At 43.6% G+C, this 15,448-nt stretch overlaps 1 protein-coding gene across 1 annotated transcript in view; it reads left to right on the top strand.

Moving 5' to 3' along the window:
- Positions 1-15,448, top strand: part of LOC144821870 (histamine H2 receptor-like) — a 272,545-nt gene that overhangs the window by 229,040 nt on the left and 28,057 nt on the right. The gene's annotated exons all lie outside the window — the stretch shown is intronic.

The following is a 15,448-nucleotide window of genomic DNA, read 5'->3' on the forward strand; positions in this document are numbered from 1 at the left end:
TATCCTCAGCCCCTCCCCTCCCTGCCCACGCCTGCTGAGTCAGCAGCTTAAAAATAAAAAAATAATGAAATATCGTTTTATGCTTTTTGCTGCTGGCTCTGAGCCTGTGGGGCAATACTCCTCCACCATTGCCCCTTACTTTTATCCATGCGGAACAGCAGCTGCGTTGATGTACAACATGACTAAAACACATTGTCTTGCATAGGTGTGACCTGTTGGCTTTGCCAGTGCTTGTTAAATATTCCTGCCCCCTCCTGATGCCATGGAGTGGCCGGTCTTAAGTAGACAGGATAATCAAGAGAACGGGTATGCTCTGTAAGCATATAGATAGCAAAAAGTATGACGAAGGTGCCTTTTACATGACATTTTTGAACTGTTTCTGAAAACATAAAATAGCGCTGATCTAACCTCTTGTGACATTACAGTGGCCAACATGGTCTTTATTCATGTTTGTTTGTTTTCGTTTCGTAATCCTGCGCATTTGGGTTACACATTTTAGTATATATTCATGTTTTCTCTGTTAAAAGAGGCTGTTAATGGCAGATCAGACAAGCGTAACACTCTGAATACAAACAACACACTACAAAACAAGGTAAAATACAACCAGTTGGGCTTCTAGGCACTGCGGAATTTTATTTTATTAATTTTTATTTTATGTGTTTTTATATTGCGCGGACTTTACCCAAAGGTGTCAGAGCGCTTCACAATAGGAACAGTAATGATACATAAGCAGAAAATTACAAGTGATCAAATTACAAAAGCAAACGTTAAGTTACATGAGGCAAAAGTGACAAATGTGAGCAAATAAAATACATCAGGTAGCAAACGGTACATTACAGGAGGAAAAAGTGACATGTGTGCAGGTTACAAAAGCATACAAAGTACAAGTAGAGGTATAATACTGCAATACATGGCAGACACTCAAACACAAGAACAAACGTTACGTAGGCTTCCGCGAGCTCATTACGTTGCTGACGGGCAGTAAGCGGCGCTCCGTCTGCCGCACCTCAGGCAGCCGCGAGACAGGCACAGGCTGCCAGTCAGAACATTGTTTCGACACCGGAGCGGGCTCAATTTCCAGGTCAAATTGGCTTCTTTCATTGCAGTGTGAGATTCACAGCTGGTGCATTAACACGAAGAAAGAGGAGCACAACTCCCACTGTTACGCAGCGTCTTGTGTTACAACGAAGCCATAGGAGTAGGCACCGTTTTCTGATCCCACTCAAAAAGTAGGATTATGACGTGCCCTCCTCAAACAAGAGTGTAAATAAAAGGAGTCAGAAGATAAAGTTTTGGTTGTAAGTGGTGAACTTAAAATGCATTTACAGCAAAATATAGCCTAGTAGATAGATGAACACGGAGCCACTTTTTCGTTACATCTTTAGGAAGCCTACGTGCATGTATACCTTTACTTTGTTAACGTGTACAATCAACATGTTATTATGAGATGTAAGTTAAACTAACATTCAAGGGCATTTCTGGGCAAAATCCCTGAAAAAGCAGTCTATGTTCGACTTCAAAATCACTACAGTATCCTGTAATTTGTTGATCATATTATTATTAATTTGGCTTTTCCTGTAATTATAATGTGTATTTAATATCTCTTTTGTTAACTTCTATCATACCAGTTGCCAATTTTTGCTTATATGTATTCTCAATCCTTGTTGTTTCTTTTTATAGCTTATATTAATACCTTTAATTATCTTGATGTATACTTTTGCTTGTTATCTTTCTTTTGTCTTATTCTGTAAGTTTATGTTATATTCTTTAAATAAAAAAATTCTGAACTTAAAAAAAAAATCACTACAGTAACACACACGAATCTCCTGCACAGCTACACGTCTGGCTTGAGATCACGCCCAGTCAGGTCCTGAATAAATATGATTACATCACCCCTATCATGATGGAACTCCATTGGCTCCCATTTCTGGCCCACACTATCTATAAAACTAGCGGAATCATTTATCACGCCATAACCAATAGCACCCCCACTTAGCTGACAGACATGCTCACCGTCTTTGGTGGTTCTTGACACTCCCTTAATCAGGAGACCATCAGAATGCAGACTAAAAAGCGTGAAAGAGAAAAAACAAGACAGCAGGTCATTTCCATTTATGCAGCCCAAGTTCTAGGACAACATTACTGTATCCATCAGGAACGCCCCCAAGCTGTGCCAATTTAGGAAAGAGTTGAACACTCTTTAAAGAACACTGCATCAAAATACATTAGCTATGCACAACCCAACTTTTCTCCAATTACACATTGATTTTATGCTTGTCTTTCACCACATGCAGCACTACACTGCCTTGTTTGTCTCGGTTGCACTATAAAAATACCATATACATACTCTTAAGCAATATCCCTGTGTCTTTATAACATGCTAAAGCATCTAAGTAGCACCTAAAAAGGGTGTAAGCCAATAATTAAAATGTTGCTGTGTCAGCAATGTAAATACATCAAAGACCAGAGACTGGGTCTAGTCTAACAGTAGAACTATATGAGCCCCATCACCAAAACCTAATGGGAACACAAATGGGACAACCACAAAATGCCGTAGCCTTGTTAGACTGCCCATCCAAGCAATGTTACCCATACAAAAACGCATGAAAACCCATGGCTGATGAGTCTCACCTGAGGACCACTCTCTCTTTGTACATCCTATTGTACTCTTTTGGGGAACATTTTTCCTTTAGCCCACTATCTCTTTGTACATCTTATGGTACTCTTTTGAGGAACAATGTTCCTGAAGCCCACTTTCACTTTGGACATTTTATTGTATAGTCTTTTGAAGGCCATTCTTCTTCAAAAAGTACAATAATATGTACAAAGAGAGGTGATTTTCAAGCATTTTTGTCTGGTTTACCATTACTTGGATGGGCTGCCCTAAGAAGTGTGGGTGATCGAAAACAAGACATTTAAAACCAATCTATACCATAATTCAAACCCAATACCATAGTAATATTACTGCAGTAGATATTTTTGAAATATGTAAAACTTTCATTAGACTGGATTTGTCTCTCAAAAACCTTCAAGCTGCCCTTATACTGGCAGCAACAGACATAAACTTACAATATACAAAGAAAATTAATCTTGAACAAATGTTTTCCAGTAAGTAAGTACATTTATTGCATAGTTACTTAAAACCATTTCAATCATTACAAAAATTGAGGGGCCCTCCCACTCCCCTTGGCACCACTGATTCTCATAAAATTCAACAAAAAGTAATACAAATCAGAAATACCATGATAAAAATATCCAGCTTTGAAACTTTTTTTGGGTTCCTTGAAATAGGATTACTTAAATTACCGTAACTACTAGTAAAAATTGTACACGTAACAGAAAGCTTAATGCCATGAATGCATGTTGTTCCTAGCGAACATCAGATTTCTCTGGGTCATAGCCTCTGTTTTGTGGTTAATATCCTTCAATCTGGGACCTGTGGCTATGACTTTCCTTTTGCCCTCTTTGACTGGTCTAAGGATTTCGTACCCTGGCAGGCTACCCAGATGGAGGTTGTGCTCAGCAAGGCAATGATTGCTAGTCTGCAGGTCCAAATTTGGAGTTATAAAAATAATATCCTGAATAAATTTCTTTTTTCTTCTAGCAAAGCTGAGCAGGGGCAGAATATATGGGTAATTGATTCTTGCTTATATTCGCATAAGCGGCAATTTGGGGTGGTAGAGTGGCTTTTCCAGGATGGTATACAATCTTTTGTAACACATTGGCCAAAGTGGTACATCATGAATTGGTGCTTTAGTGTTAATGAGAAGTGAGATGTTAGGTATGTATGTGGGGCTCGAGCTTCTGAAAACTGTTAATGACAGTCGAAGCGTGGTGGGCAAGACAGTAATGTCTTGGAATTTGTCATGGCTTTGCTTATCCTGAAAAAGGCAGTCCTTCCCTTGTGCACAGTCCATGCTTCACTTATACCAAGACTTCTATTGCCAGATGTAATTGGTATCCCCATGATTTTTTGTATTTTGTTCCCAATTGTCCCTCTATCTCTAACCAGCACAGATGATTCAAACTCCTCTCTGTTGAGCGAAATGACCAACATAGCTTGAGAAAAGCATTCCAATTTTGTGTTTGCTGATTTTTTGCCCAATTTTCAATCAAACTTTACCTCGAGAGCTTAACTCTCAAACAAAATATCGTTTTGTATACTTCTGTTTTAATTGCATTCACAACGGTTGCTTCCTTGCCATGCATGATTTCTGTTCTGTATGCCAAAGCAGGTAGATGCTTGGCTTCCATTACTTTTAAAAGATGATTATGTGAGGAGCAATTGAGATGGTTTTGTAACAGCTTAAATGCATAGATTAGAGACTGCGCCTTGGCATGCAGGGAAGCTAGGTGTTGTTTAGTTGAAAGATGGCCAGCCACATAAATACCAAGATATTTGTAAGCTGATACAACTTCTATGTTTTTGCCCTTAGTGCGCTAAGAGAAAGACTTGAATTTTTTGTCTACTAGGCAAACAATTTTTTTTTTTTTTAAGTTCATCTCTGGGGCCTACTGTTATGTATATTTGACTAGTATGTCTATTGTCCTTTGGAGCCCAATGGGCATCTGGCTTAGTATTGCTATATTATCTGCATATTGTAGGTACCCGATTTTCTCTGTAGCGAATCTTGGGTAAAAACCCAAGTCTTACCAGATGTTTATCCACACCGGCCAGGTTTCGATTCAACAAAGTGGGGGTTAAGTTGCACCCCTGTATCAGACCATGGCTTGTAGTGATTTTGGCTGTTACTTGACTCCCATTTCCGACCTTGACCTGTGCCCATGTATCGCTGTGCAAGGTGACTATTGAGTTCAGCAATATGCCCGGGATGCCCCATCCTGCTAGTTTTGCCCAGAGGCATTCACAAGGCACTCTATCATAGGCGACTTTTAGGTCTATGAAAAAGGTGAATAGGCCTTTTTTTTGTATGGCTTTTCTTGTTAATATACTTAATGCTGATCAGTTTATAATCATCACCATACCTGCTCTGAAACCTGTTTGATGTTTGGGGATCAATTTGTTCTCATTGGCCCAGGCTTGAACATCTTTGAGTAGAGACGGGGCATACAATTTGGCTTCAACATCCATCAGGGCAATTAGCTTATAGTTAGAAGGTGATGTTCTTGTATATAGGATGAAAGATACTTCCTTTCAATGGTGGGGAGATCTTGTTTGTGCTATAGATTTGTTTGAACAATATGGTCAAGTATTTAGGCCAAAATGTTATGTACTGTTTAAAAAGGGCATTTGGAAAGCCAGTTGGGCCTGTGTTCCCATCTGTTTTCAGTTTCTTCAGTAGTTTTTCCAAACGCTTCTCATCAGTTAGCGACGCATCTTTTTTTTAATATGGTGTGATCTGTAAGATCGCATTGTCAGCAACCTTTCTGTAGATTAATATGTCTTCTTTGTCATCCAGAGCACTGGTCTCTTCTTCTGTCTTTGCAGCTGTGTGTTTTCTCTGTCGCCCTAGGACTGATATATATTTTGTAGATAAGCGACTTCCATTCTTCCTCAGAAATCCCGCCATTAAAATGTTTATCAGGCTAAATTCTCTACTATTTTTGGTCTTGATAGACTCTAATAACGTATTCAATACATCTTTCTTTCTTTGCGTTTTTTTCTTTGCAACAATCTTTGTTATATATGGCCCTCTTCTGACAAGTATGGTTTTATCCCACTCCTATCCATGCTTTGCCTGCACTGTGATTGTTCTTACTTCCTTTGCTATTTGCTTTTTCAAGTCTTGCAGCTCCTTTGTATACCAGCTCTCCCCCGTACATCCTGCCTTTATTGGGCCTCATTCCTTCTTGGGAACTTCTTGTTTCTTTGGGATTATAACGAGTAGCTTCTTTTTCAGGTTGAGCCAGTTGTGTGGCTCAAAAGCGGTACAAAAGGGGGTGGTGATGGACGGAGCATCTGAACCAATCAAACACTCACACCCAGTCAAAAGATCTGGGTTTAATCCATCACCGTTCTTTAGCCCACTCTGCCACCCCAGTTCAGACATGGCTATATGCAAATCACGATACAGAAAAGGGGGTGGTGATGAACAGAGTGTCTGAATTAAGCAGACCACTCTTACCCAGTCCAAAGATCAGGGCTTGATCCATCACCGTTATTTATCTCACTGCCCCATCCCAGCTCAGAACCTGGCTATATGCAAATTAGTCTGTCCCTGGCCCAGTGCATCATGGGAACAGGGCAGACCAAACTACCAAGCCAATTCTTCACCAGAAAGGAGACAAGCTACCGGGGACCGGTTTCTGGCATTTCAGCCTCTTCGGCCCGGCTTGCTTGAATCCTGATGGAGCAGTGAGAAAGGGACTCATGTCTGAGTATACCCTGCCACACCTATAGTGGCCAAAAACGATACAGAAAAGGGGGTGGTGATGAACAGAGTGTCTGAATTAAGCAGACCACTCTTACCCAGTCCAAAGATCAGGGCTTGATCCATCACCGTTATTTATCTCACTGCCCCATCCCAGCTCAGAACCTGGCTATATGCAAATTAGTCTGTCCCTGGCCCAGTGCATCATGGGAACAGGGCAGACCAAACTACCAAGCCAATTCTTCACCAGAAAGGAGACAAGCTACCGGGGACCGGTTTCTGGCATTTCAGCCTCTTCGGCCCGGCTTGCTTGAATCCTGATGGAGCAGTGAGAAAGGGACTCATGTCTGAGTATACCCTGCCACACCTATAGTGGCCAAAAACGATACAGAAAAGGGGGTGGTGATGAACAGAGTGTCTGAATTAAGCAGACCACTCTTACCCAGTCCAAAGATCAGGGCTTGATCCATCACCGTTATTTATCTCACTGCCCCATCCCAGCTCAGAACCTGGCTATATGCAAATTAGTCTGTCCCTGGCCCAGTGCATCATGGGAACAGGGCAGACCAAACTACCAAGCCAATTCTTCACCAGAAAGGAGACAAGCTACCGGGGACCGGTTTCTGGCATTTCAGCCTCTATGGCCCGGCTTGCTTGAATCCTGATGGAGCAGTGAGAAAGGGACTCATGTCTGAGTATACCCTGCCACACCTATAGTGGCCAAAAACGATACAGAAAAGGGGGTGGTGATGAACAGAGTGTCTGAATTAAGCAGACCACTCTTACCCAGTCCAAAGATCAGGGCTTGATCCATCACCGTTATTTATCTCACTGCCCCATCCCAGCTCAGAACCTGGCTATATGCAAATTAGTCTGTCCCTGGCCCAGTGCATCATGGGAACAGGGCAGACCAAACTACCAAGCCAATTCTTCACCAGAAAGGAGACAAGCTACCGGGGACCGGTTTCTGGCATTTCAGCCTCTTCGGCCCGGCTTGCTTGAATCCTGATGGAGCAGTGAGAAAGGGACTCATGTCTGAGTATACCCTGCCACACCTATAGTGGCCAAAAACGATACAGAAAAGGGGGTGGTGATGAACAGAGTGTCTGAATTAAGCAGACCACTCTTACCCAGTCCAAAGATCAGGGCTTGATCCATCACCGTTATTTATCTCACTGCCCCATCCCAGCTCAGAACCTGGCTATATGCAAATTAGTCTGTCCCTGGCCCAGTGCATCTGTCCATCACCACCCCTTGTTGTAAATAATTTTGTCCACCCTAAGCGTGGAAGGGTATACTCAGATGTGAGTCCCTTGCTCATTGCACCATCAGGATTCAAGCAAGCCGGGCCGAAGACGGCTGAAATGCCCGAAACCGGTCCCCGGAAGCTTGTTTCCTTCCCAGTGTAAGAATTGGCTTTTGTAGTCTGGTCTGCCCTGTTCCCATGATGCACTGGGCCAGGGACAGACTAATTTGCATACAGCCAGTTTCTGAAACTGGGATGGTGCAATGAGCTAAAAAACGGTGTTGGATCTATCCCTGATCTCTTGACTGGGTGAGAGTACTCTGCTTAATTCAGAGACTCTGTCCATCACCACCCCTTGTTGTAAATAATTTTGTCCACCCTAAGCGTGGAAGGGTATACTCAGATGTGAGTCCCTTGCTCATTGCACCATCAGGATTCAAGCAAGCCGGGCCGAAGACGGCTGAAATGCCCGAAACCGGTCCCCGGAAGCTTGTTTCCTTCCCAGTGTAAGAATTGGCTTTTGTAGTCTGGTCTGCCCTGTTCCCATGATGCACTGGGCCAGGGACAGACTAATTTGCATACAGCCAGGTTCTGAAACTGGGATGGTGCAATGAGCTAAAAAACGGTGTTGGATCTATCCCTGATCTCTTGACTGGGTGAGAGTACTCTGCTTAATTCAGAGACTCTGTCCATCACCACCCCTTGTTGTAAATAATTTTGTCCACCCTAAGCGTGGAAGGGTATACTCAGATGTGAGTCCCTTGCTCATTGCACCATCAGGATTCAAGCAAGCCGGGCCGAAGACGGCTGAAATGCCCGAAACCGGTCCCCGGAAGCTTGTTTCCTTCCCAGTGTAAGAATTGGCTTTTGTAGTCTGGTCTGCCCTGTTCCCATGATGCACTGGGCCAGGGACAGACTAATTTGCATACAGCCAGGTTCTGAAACTGGGATGGTGCAATGAGCTAAAAAACGGTGTTGGATCTATCCCTGATCTCTTGACTGGGTGAGAGTACTCTGCTTAATTCAGAGACTCTGTCCATCACCACCCCTTGTTGTAAATAATTTTGTCCACCCTAAGCGTGGAAGGGTATACTCAGATGTGAGTCCCTTGCTCATTGCACCATCAGGATTCAAGCAAGCCGGGCCGAAGACGGCTGAAATGCCCGAAACCGGTCCCCGGAAGCTTGTTTCCTTCCCAGTGTAAGAATTGGCTTTTGTAGTCTGGTCTGCCCTGTTCCCATGATGCACTGGGCCAGGGACAGACTAATTTGCATACAGCCAGGTTCTGAAACTGGGATGGTGCAATGAGCTAAAAAACGGTGTTGGATCTATCCCTGATCTCTTGACTGGGTGAGAGTACTCTGCTTAATTCAGAGACTCTGTCCATCACCACCCCTTGTTGTAAATAATTTTGTCCACCCTAAGCGTGGAAGGGTATACTCAGATGTGAGTCCCTTGCTCATTGCACCATCAGGATTCAAGCAAGCCGGGCCGAAGACGGCTGAAATGCCCGAAACCGGTCCCCGGAAGCTTGTTTCCTTCCCAGTGTAAGAATTGGCTTTTGTAGTCTGGTCTGCCCTGTTCCCATGATGCACTGGGCCAGGGACAGACTAATTTGCATACAGCCAGGTTCTGAAACTGGGATGGTGCAATGAGCTAAAAAACGGTGTTGGATCTATCCCTGATCTCTTGACTGGGTGAGAGTACTCTGCTTAATTCAGAGACTCTGTCCATCACCACCCCTTGTTGTAAATAATATATGCAAATCAGTCTGACCCTGTGCCTCATGGGAACAGTCCAGCCCGAACTGCCAAGCCATGCCTTCCCTGGACCGGAAACAAGCTTCCGAGGACCGGTTTCTGGCATTGCAGCCGTCTTCAGCTTGGCTTGCTTGAATCCAGTGGCAAAGTGAGCAAGGGACTCACGTCTGAGCATACCCTGCCACACTTATGGCGGCCAAAAGCGGTACAAAAGGGGGTGGTGATGGACGGAGCATCTGAACCAATCAAATACTCACACCCAGTCAAAAGATCTGGGTTTAATCCATCACCGATCTTTAGCCCACTCTGCCACCCCAGTTCAGACATGGCTATATGCAAATCAGTCTGACCCTGTGCCTCATGGGAACAGTCCAGCCCGAACTGCCAAGCCATGCCTTCCCTGGACCGGAAACAAGCTTCCGAGGACCGGTTTCTGGCATTGCAGCCGTCTTTAGCCCGGCTTGCTTGAATCCAGTGGCAAAGTGAGCAAGGGACTCACGTCTGAGCATACCCTGCCACACTTATGGCGGCCAAAAGCGGTACAAAAGGGGGTGGTGATGGACAGAGCATCTGAACCAATCAAACACTCACACCCAGTCAAAAGATCTGGGTTTAATCCATCACCGTTCTTTAGCCCACTCTGCCACCCCAGTTCAGACATGGCTATATGCAAATCAGTCTGACCCTGTGCCTCATGGGAACAGTCCAGCCCGAACTGCCAAGCCATGCCTTCCCTGGACCGGAAACAAGCTTCCGAGGACCGGTTTCTGGCATTGCAGCCGTCTTCAGCTTGGCTTGCTTGAATCCAGTGGCAAAGTGAGCAAGGGACTCACGTCTGAGCATACCCTGCCACACTTATGGCGGCCAAAAGCGGTACAAAAGGGGGTGGTGATGGACGGAGCATCTGAACCAATCAAATACTCACACCCAGTCAAAAGATCTGGGTTTAATCCATCACCGATCTTTAGCCCACTCTGCCACCCCAGTTCAGACATGGCTATATGCAAATCAGTCTGACCCTGTGCCTCATGGGAACAGTCCAGCCCGAACTGCCAAGCCATGCCTTCCCTGGACCGGAAACAAGCTTCCGAGGACCGGTTTCTGGCATTGCAGCCGTCTTTAGCCCGGCTTGCTTGAATCCAGTGGCAAAGTGAGCAAGGGACTCACGTCTGAGCATACCCTGCCACACTTATGGCGGCCAAAAGCGGTACAAAAGGGGGTGGTGATGGACGGAGCATCTGAACCAATCAAACACTCACACCCAGTCAAAAGATCTGGGTTTAATCCATCACCGTTCTTTAGCCCACTCTGCCACCCCAGTTCAGACATGGCTATATGCAAATCAGTCTGATCCTGTGCCTCATGGGAACAGTCCAGCCCGAACTGCCAAGCCATGCCTTCCCTGGACCGGAAACAAGCTTCCGAGGACCGGTTTCTGGCATTGCAGCCGTCTTCAGCCCGGCTTGCTTGAATCCAGTGGCAAAGTGAGCAAGGGACTCACGTCTGAGCATAACCTGCCACACTTATGGTGGCCAAAAGCGGTACAAAAGGGAGTGGTGATGGACGGAGCATCAGAACCAATCAAACACTCACACCCAGTCAAAAGATCTGGGTTTAATCCATCACCGTTCTTTAGCCCACTCTGCCACCCCAGTTCAGACATGGCTATAGGCAAATCAGTCTGACCCTGTGCCTCATGGGAACAGTCCAGCCCGAACTGCCAAGCCATGCCTTCCCTGGACCGGAAAAAAGTTGTGTGGCTCGGTATCTGCGCCTATCCCCTTATTGTTTTCTACTTGAGTGTATAGCATTGGCATTATTTGCAAAAATGTTAGTGCACCATTTGAATCATTGTCTATTGTAACCTGTGGACAGAGACCCTGGTCATTTGGTCATTTGGAGACATCGGATTGGCAGCGTGTACCTGTGCTCGTGCCAAGGGTGGACTAACTTTTTGAGATTCCCTCTTAGTTGTGGTAATTGACTGTTAACATTTATACAGGATTATTCATCATCTGCTTGCAGGAATCATGGGCAACTGAGGCCACACATATAAATGGTTATCGCACATTCCATACCCCTGCTAGTCTGAGCACAAGGGGACGTAAGAAAGGGGGATTATGTACTTATGTGTCTAACCTTTTGAATGATCTGGTAGTGAAATTTGAGAATGGGTCCGAATATTATCAGATACTGCTAGTAAGCTGTGGGGGAAAAAAGGAAACAGTCCTAATAATGTTTATAATAATATCCCGAAATCGGAAACTAGTAAGGTATTAGAAGAGTTATGTCAAACCCTGAAGAACATTGAAGAACATCTGTCTGGGGACATGTGCGTAATATGGGTTGGCGATTTTCATCTGGGCATTTGTGGTTTGGGTAAAGTCAAAGATGAACCTCTAACACACTTTTCCCACACTACCCTGGGTAACTGGCTGAATGAACTAATCTTTCAATTCAACTTGGGTTTTGAAAATTAATTATGTATTCCCCTGTTTCCTTTGAGCCAACTTTTATCGGGAGGGGGTGCAAATCAGTAATTGACTTTGTTCTCATGTCAAACCGGTATTCTTGTCATATTTCTACTTGTGAAACATGCGAAATAGTGACGAGCGACCACTTTCCAAACAAGCTACTTTTTTCCCTTGCAGGGAGTAAAAAAACTTCCAAAGCAAAAGAACCAACATACAATTATAAATTAAATCTTGCAAGGATAAATGGATATGCCATAAAATGGACTAAAGTGGAACCCACGGCTTTTCTTGAACCCCTTGTAAAAAATAAATATAAGGATTTTGAAACTTGTCTAGTGCAGACAGGCGAAAATGCCCTAGTCTCCGAGGCTTTCCTTAGAATTACCGAGGAAATACGAAAACTCCTCACAGTGTCACAGAAACAGGGCATGACTAAGGCACAGGGGTGGTTTGACAGGGATTGTAGCAAGGCCCATGCCCACTTACTGAAGGTATTAAAATGTGAGATGAGAAGCAAGGATGAAGTGAGGCTGGCTAGAACTGACTACCAAAGAGCAATCAAAAAGCGCAAGAGTCAGTTGAAATCGGAAGCATCGCAGGTGTTACATCAAGCCTGTATAACCAAGGACAACACGGGCTTTTGGAAGGCTGTTAATGCTCCTTTTTTTGCAGATAGGGCAACCGATATAATTGATGTGGCGATCACGGAAGATAGATGGGTCAATTATTTCAAGGACCTCTATCAGGCAGATGTCCTAACCCAGAGTGAGGGAACTGGCATAATGGAGCGAGATGAAAATGTTACTCAGGCTTCTTTCCCCCATAACATTGAATTCTCACTCGCAGAAGTTTTAACTGCCATTAACGAGAGTGCTGCAGGGAAAGCCCCAGGACCTGACGGCATGCCAGTGGACATGTAAATGTACAGGAATTTATATAGCGCAAATCACCAAGCGGTTTCTAAGCGCTTGCTTAGGGAGCCCGTCCTGGTATTCCCCTGTGAGATAACCCCGGCAGGGTATCCGCAAGGTGAAAGCCAGGCATCCCGCCGCGAGGGGCCTTTGTGGAGATTAAGCAAGCTATTGCCCAGAGTCGCAGAGTGTGAGCCCATGACTCGAGTAGGCACCGGAGCGAGAATTGTCGAGTCCATGGACATTTTAGGACTCAAGACCCCGCCGAGCTGGGAATTGAACCCTGGTCCCGGGCTGACCTCTGCTTCCAGGTCTGCCTCCTCTAACCAGTGAGCCACACTTCTCCACACTATACGAGTCTAACACTGAGCTATGGGCCCCACTCCTAACCAATGTTTTGAATAGCTGTAATAAACATAGGTTTATTCGCACGTGGTTAGGCGCTATTATGATTCCCATCTTCAAAAAGGGAGACCGAAATGAACCTATGTGCTACCATCCAATATCATTACTGGACTCACTTATGAAAGTTGCTGGGAGGGTTATTTTAAATAAATTACAACTCTGGGTGGAAGAAAGGGACATACTTTCGAAGTTCCAATATGGGTTTAGGGCAGGACTCAGAACAACAGAACAAGGATTAAACTTAGCGCTGATCATAGCTAAATATGCATCAGCCAAAAGGGAAAAATTTTTATAACGTTTGTTGATCAGAGCTCAGCTTTCGATTGTTTAAATCATGATAAACTCTGGAGTATCTTGACACAAATGGGTGTGGACCCGAATTTGCTTTTATTTATTAAGGAGTTATATCAGAGGGCGGGGGCGAAGGGGCGGTACGGGAAACGGAGCGAATGCACAGCCAAGTTCAGCATAAATAAGGGAGTTAGACAAGGATGTATACTCGCACCGCTTTTGTTCAACCTATTCATAAATAGTGTAGGTTCCCACATGGTTCAGGATAAGCAGGACTACACTCAGATTAAGAATACCCCAGTCCCCATATTATTATACGCGGACGACGCAGTAATCATGGCACGGACTCAGATAGGCCTCCAAAGAGCTATCACCAATTTTACCAACTATATGAACGACAGAGGTTTAAAAATTAATATAAGTAAAACGTTTTCTACGTGCTGTAGTACAAATAAAATCATCACATGTAAAACTTTTATTGAAAAAACTAAAATAGCTACGATTGATAGATTCTCGTATCTGGGTATTAACTTTGAGAAATCGGGCTCATGGTCATCAGCGGCACATGTGAGAATATTGTCTTTCTCCAGAGCCATAGGTGCTGTTCGTAATTTTTCCAATAAGTTGGGTGGACGACCAGTTCCAGAGCTTGTGGATATATACAAATCCAAATGTGTACCCACAGCGACATATGGGGTGGGGATCTGGGGAATAGCGGAAGTTCACAAAATACAACTTTGTGAGAACGTGTTTTTGCGCTATCTCTTAGCTGTCCCAGGTTCCACTTCTACTTACGCATGCCATAAGGAACTTGGCCTGCCATATATATTGGATATTATCAAACTTAATCCCCTTCTACTGTAGCATAAGGTGTGGTCCTCTGTCGAGACTGGTTTTAACAGACACATAATTAAGGATTGCCTCAATCTAGAGGGGGTTACCAGGATCTCTTGCATTAAGTATGTAAAAAAAATATTTTAAGACATTGGTTACCCAGAATACTTTGATTCTCCAAACTGTTTAGAAACCGTATCAAGGAAGAACTTGAAAGAAACTTGTTTACATTTTTTAGAGAACAAGCGTTGGCTTACAGAGAAATGTAAGATCTCAGTTATGGAGAACCACCTGATGCTGCAAAGCCAGGGAATACAACCGTATCTAATACAGATCCAAAGTTCCTATTCACGCATCTTACTTACCCGCCTTCGTGGGGGACATTTTTTAGACTGGTTACATTTCCAGAGGTAAACCCCTGGTCTAAAAATCTGTCTCTATGTCCATGTGATGATATTTCTATTCAATCGATGTTACATTGCATACTTTTTTGTAAATTTTATGATTTGCCAAGGAGAAGATTCTTAATATCTATTCTGAAGAAGTGGGGACTCAGACAACGTAGAACAGCACTTTTGAGGCTTCAAATGTTGGAGAATGAACTGATTATGTTGGCCATGTCGTCATTTTTAAAAGTTGTAATCATCAGACACAGGATTACAATGAATTAATGTATAATTATTGTCTGAGCCAGTCTAACATGTCTATGTATATAACATGAGCTGCTTTTTTAACGTGTTTGGTGTAAACTGTATTATGATGATTTATAGTAATGATTATGTAACTATTTTGGTAGCATTTTTAAATATTTTTACTGTGCTTTTATGGTTGTTAATAAAAATCGAATAAAGCAGTCTTTGAATTGAATTAAATTGAGATTCCCTCTTCTCTTAGTTGTGGTAATTGACTGCTGATTACTGTGCAGTTTCTGTAGCATTTGGGCTTGCAATGGCCTACTGTTTGGGTATTTTTATTTTTTTTTAAATAAAAAAATGTGTTATTTTTTGCTCCGCACATTTTTCTGTGCCATTTTTTCCTTCCCCTTTTTAGGTTGGCCTTTATTTCAATTATCTTTACTCTTTTGTATTCTGAGCTTCTCTTATAACTGTATCTTGGGTCTTTGGCTTTTTTAGCTGTTCACTTTCACTTTTGCCTTGGTTTCCCCTTGTGCTCCCTGACCTCATGGTTTTAAGAC

The sequence above is a fragment of the Lissotriton helveticus genome, chromosome 2_2, assembly GCF_964261635.1.
Source record: "Lissotriton helveticus chromosome 2_2, aLisHel1.1, whole genome shotgun sequence".
NCBI classification, from domain to species: domain Eukaryota; kingdom Metazoa; phylum Chordata; class Amphibia; order Caudata; family Salamandridae; genus Lissotriton; species Lissotriton helveticus.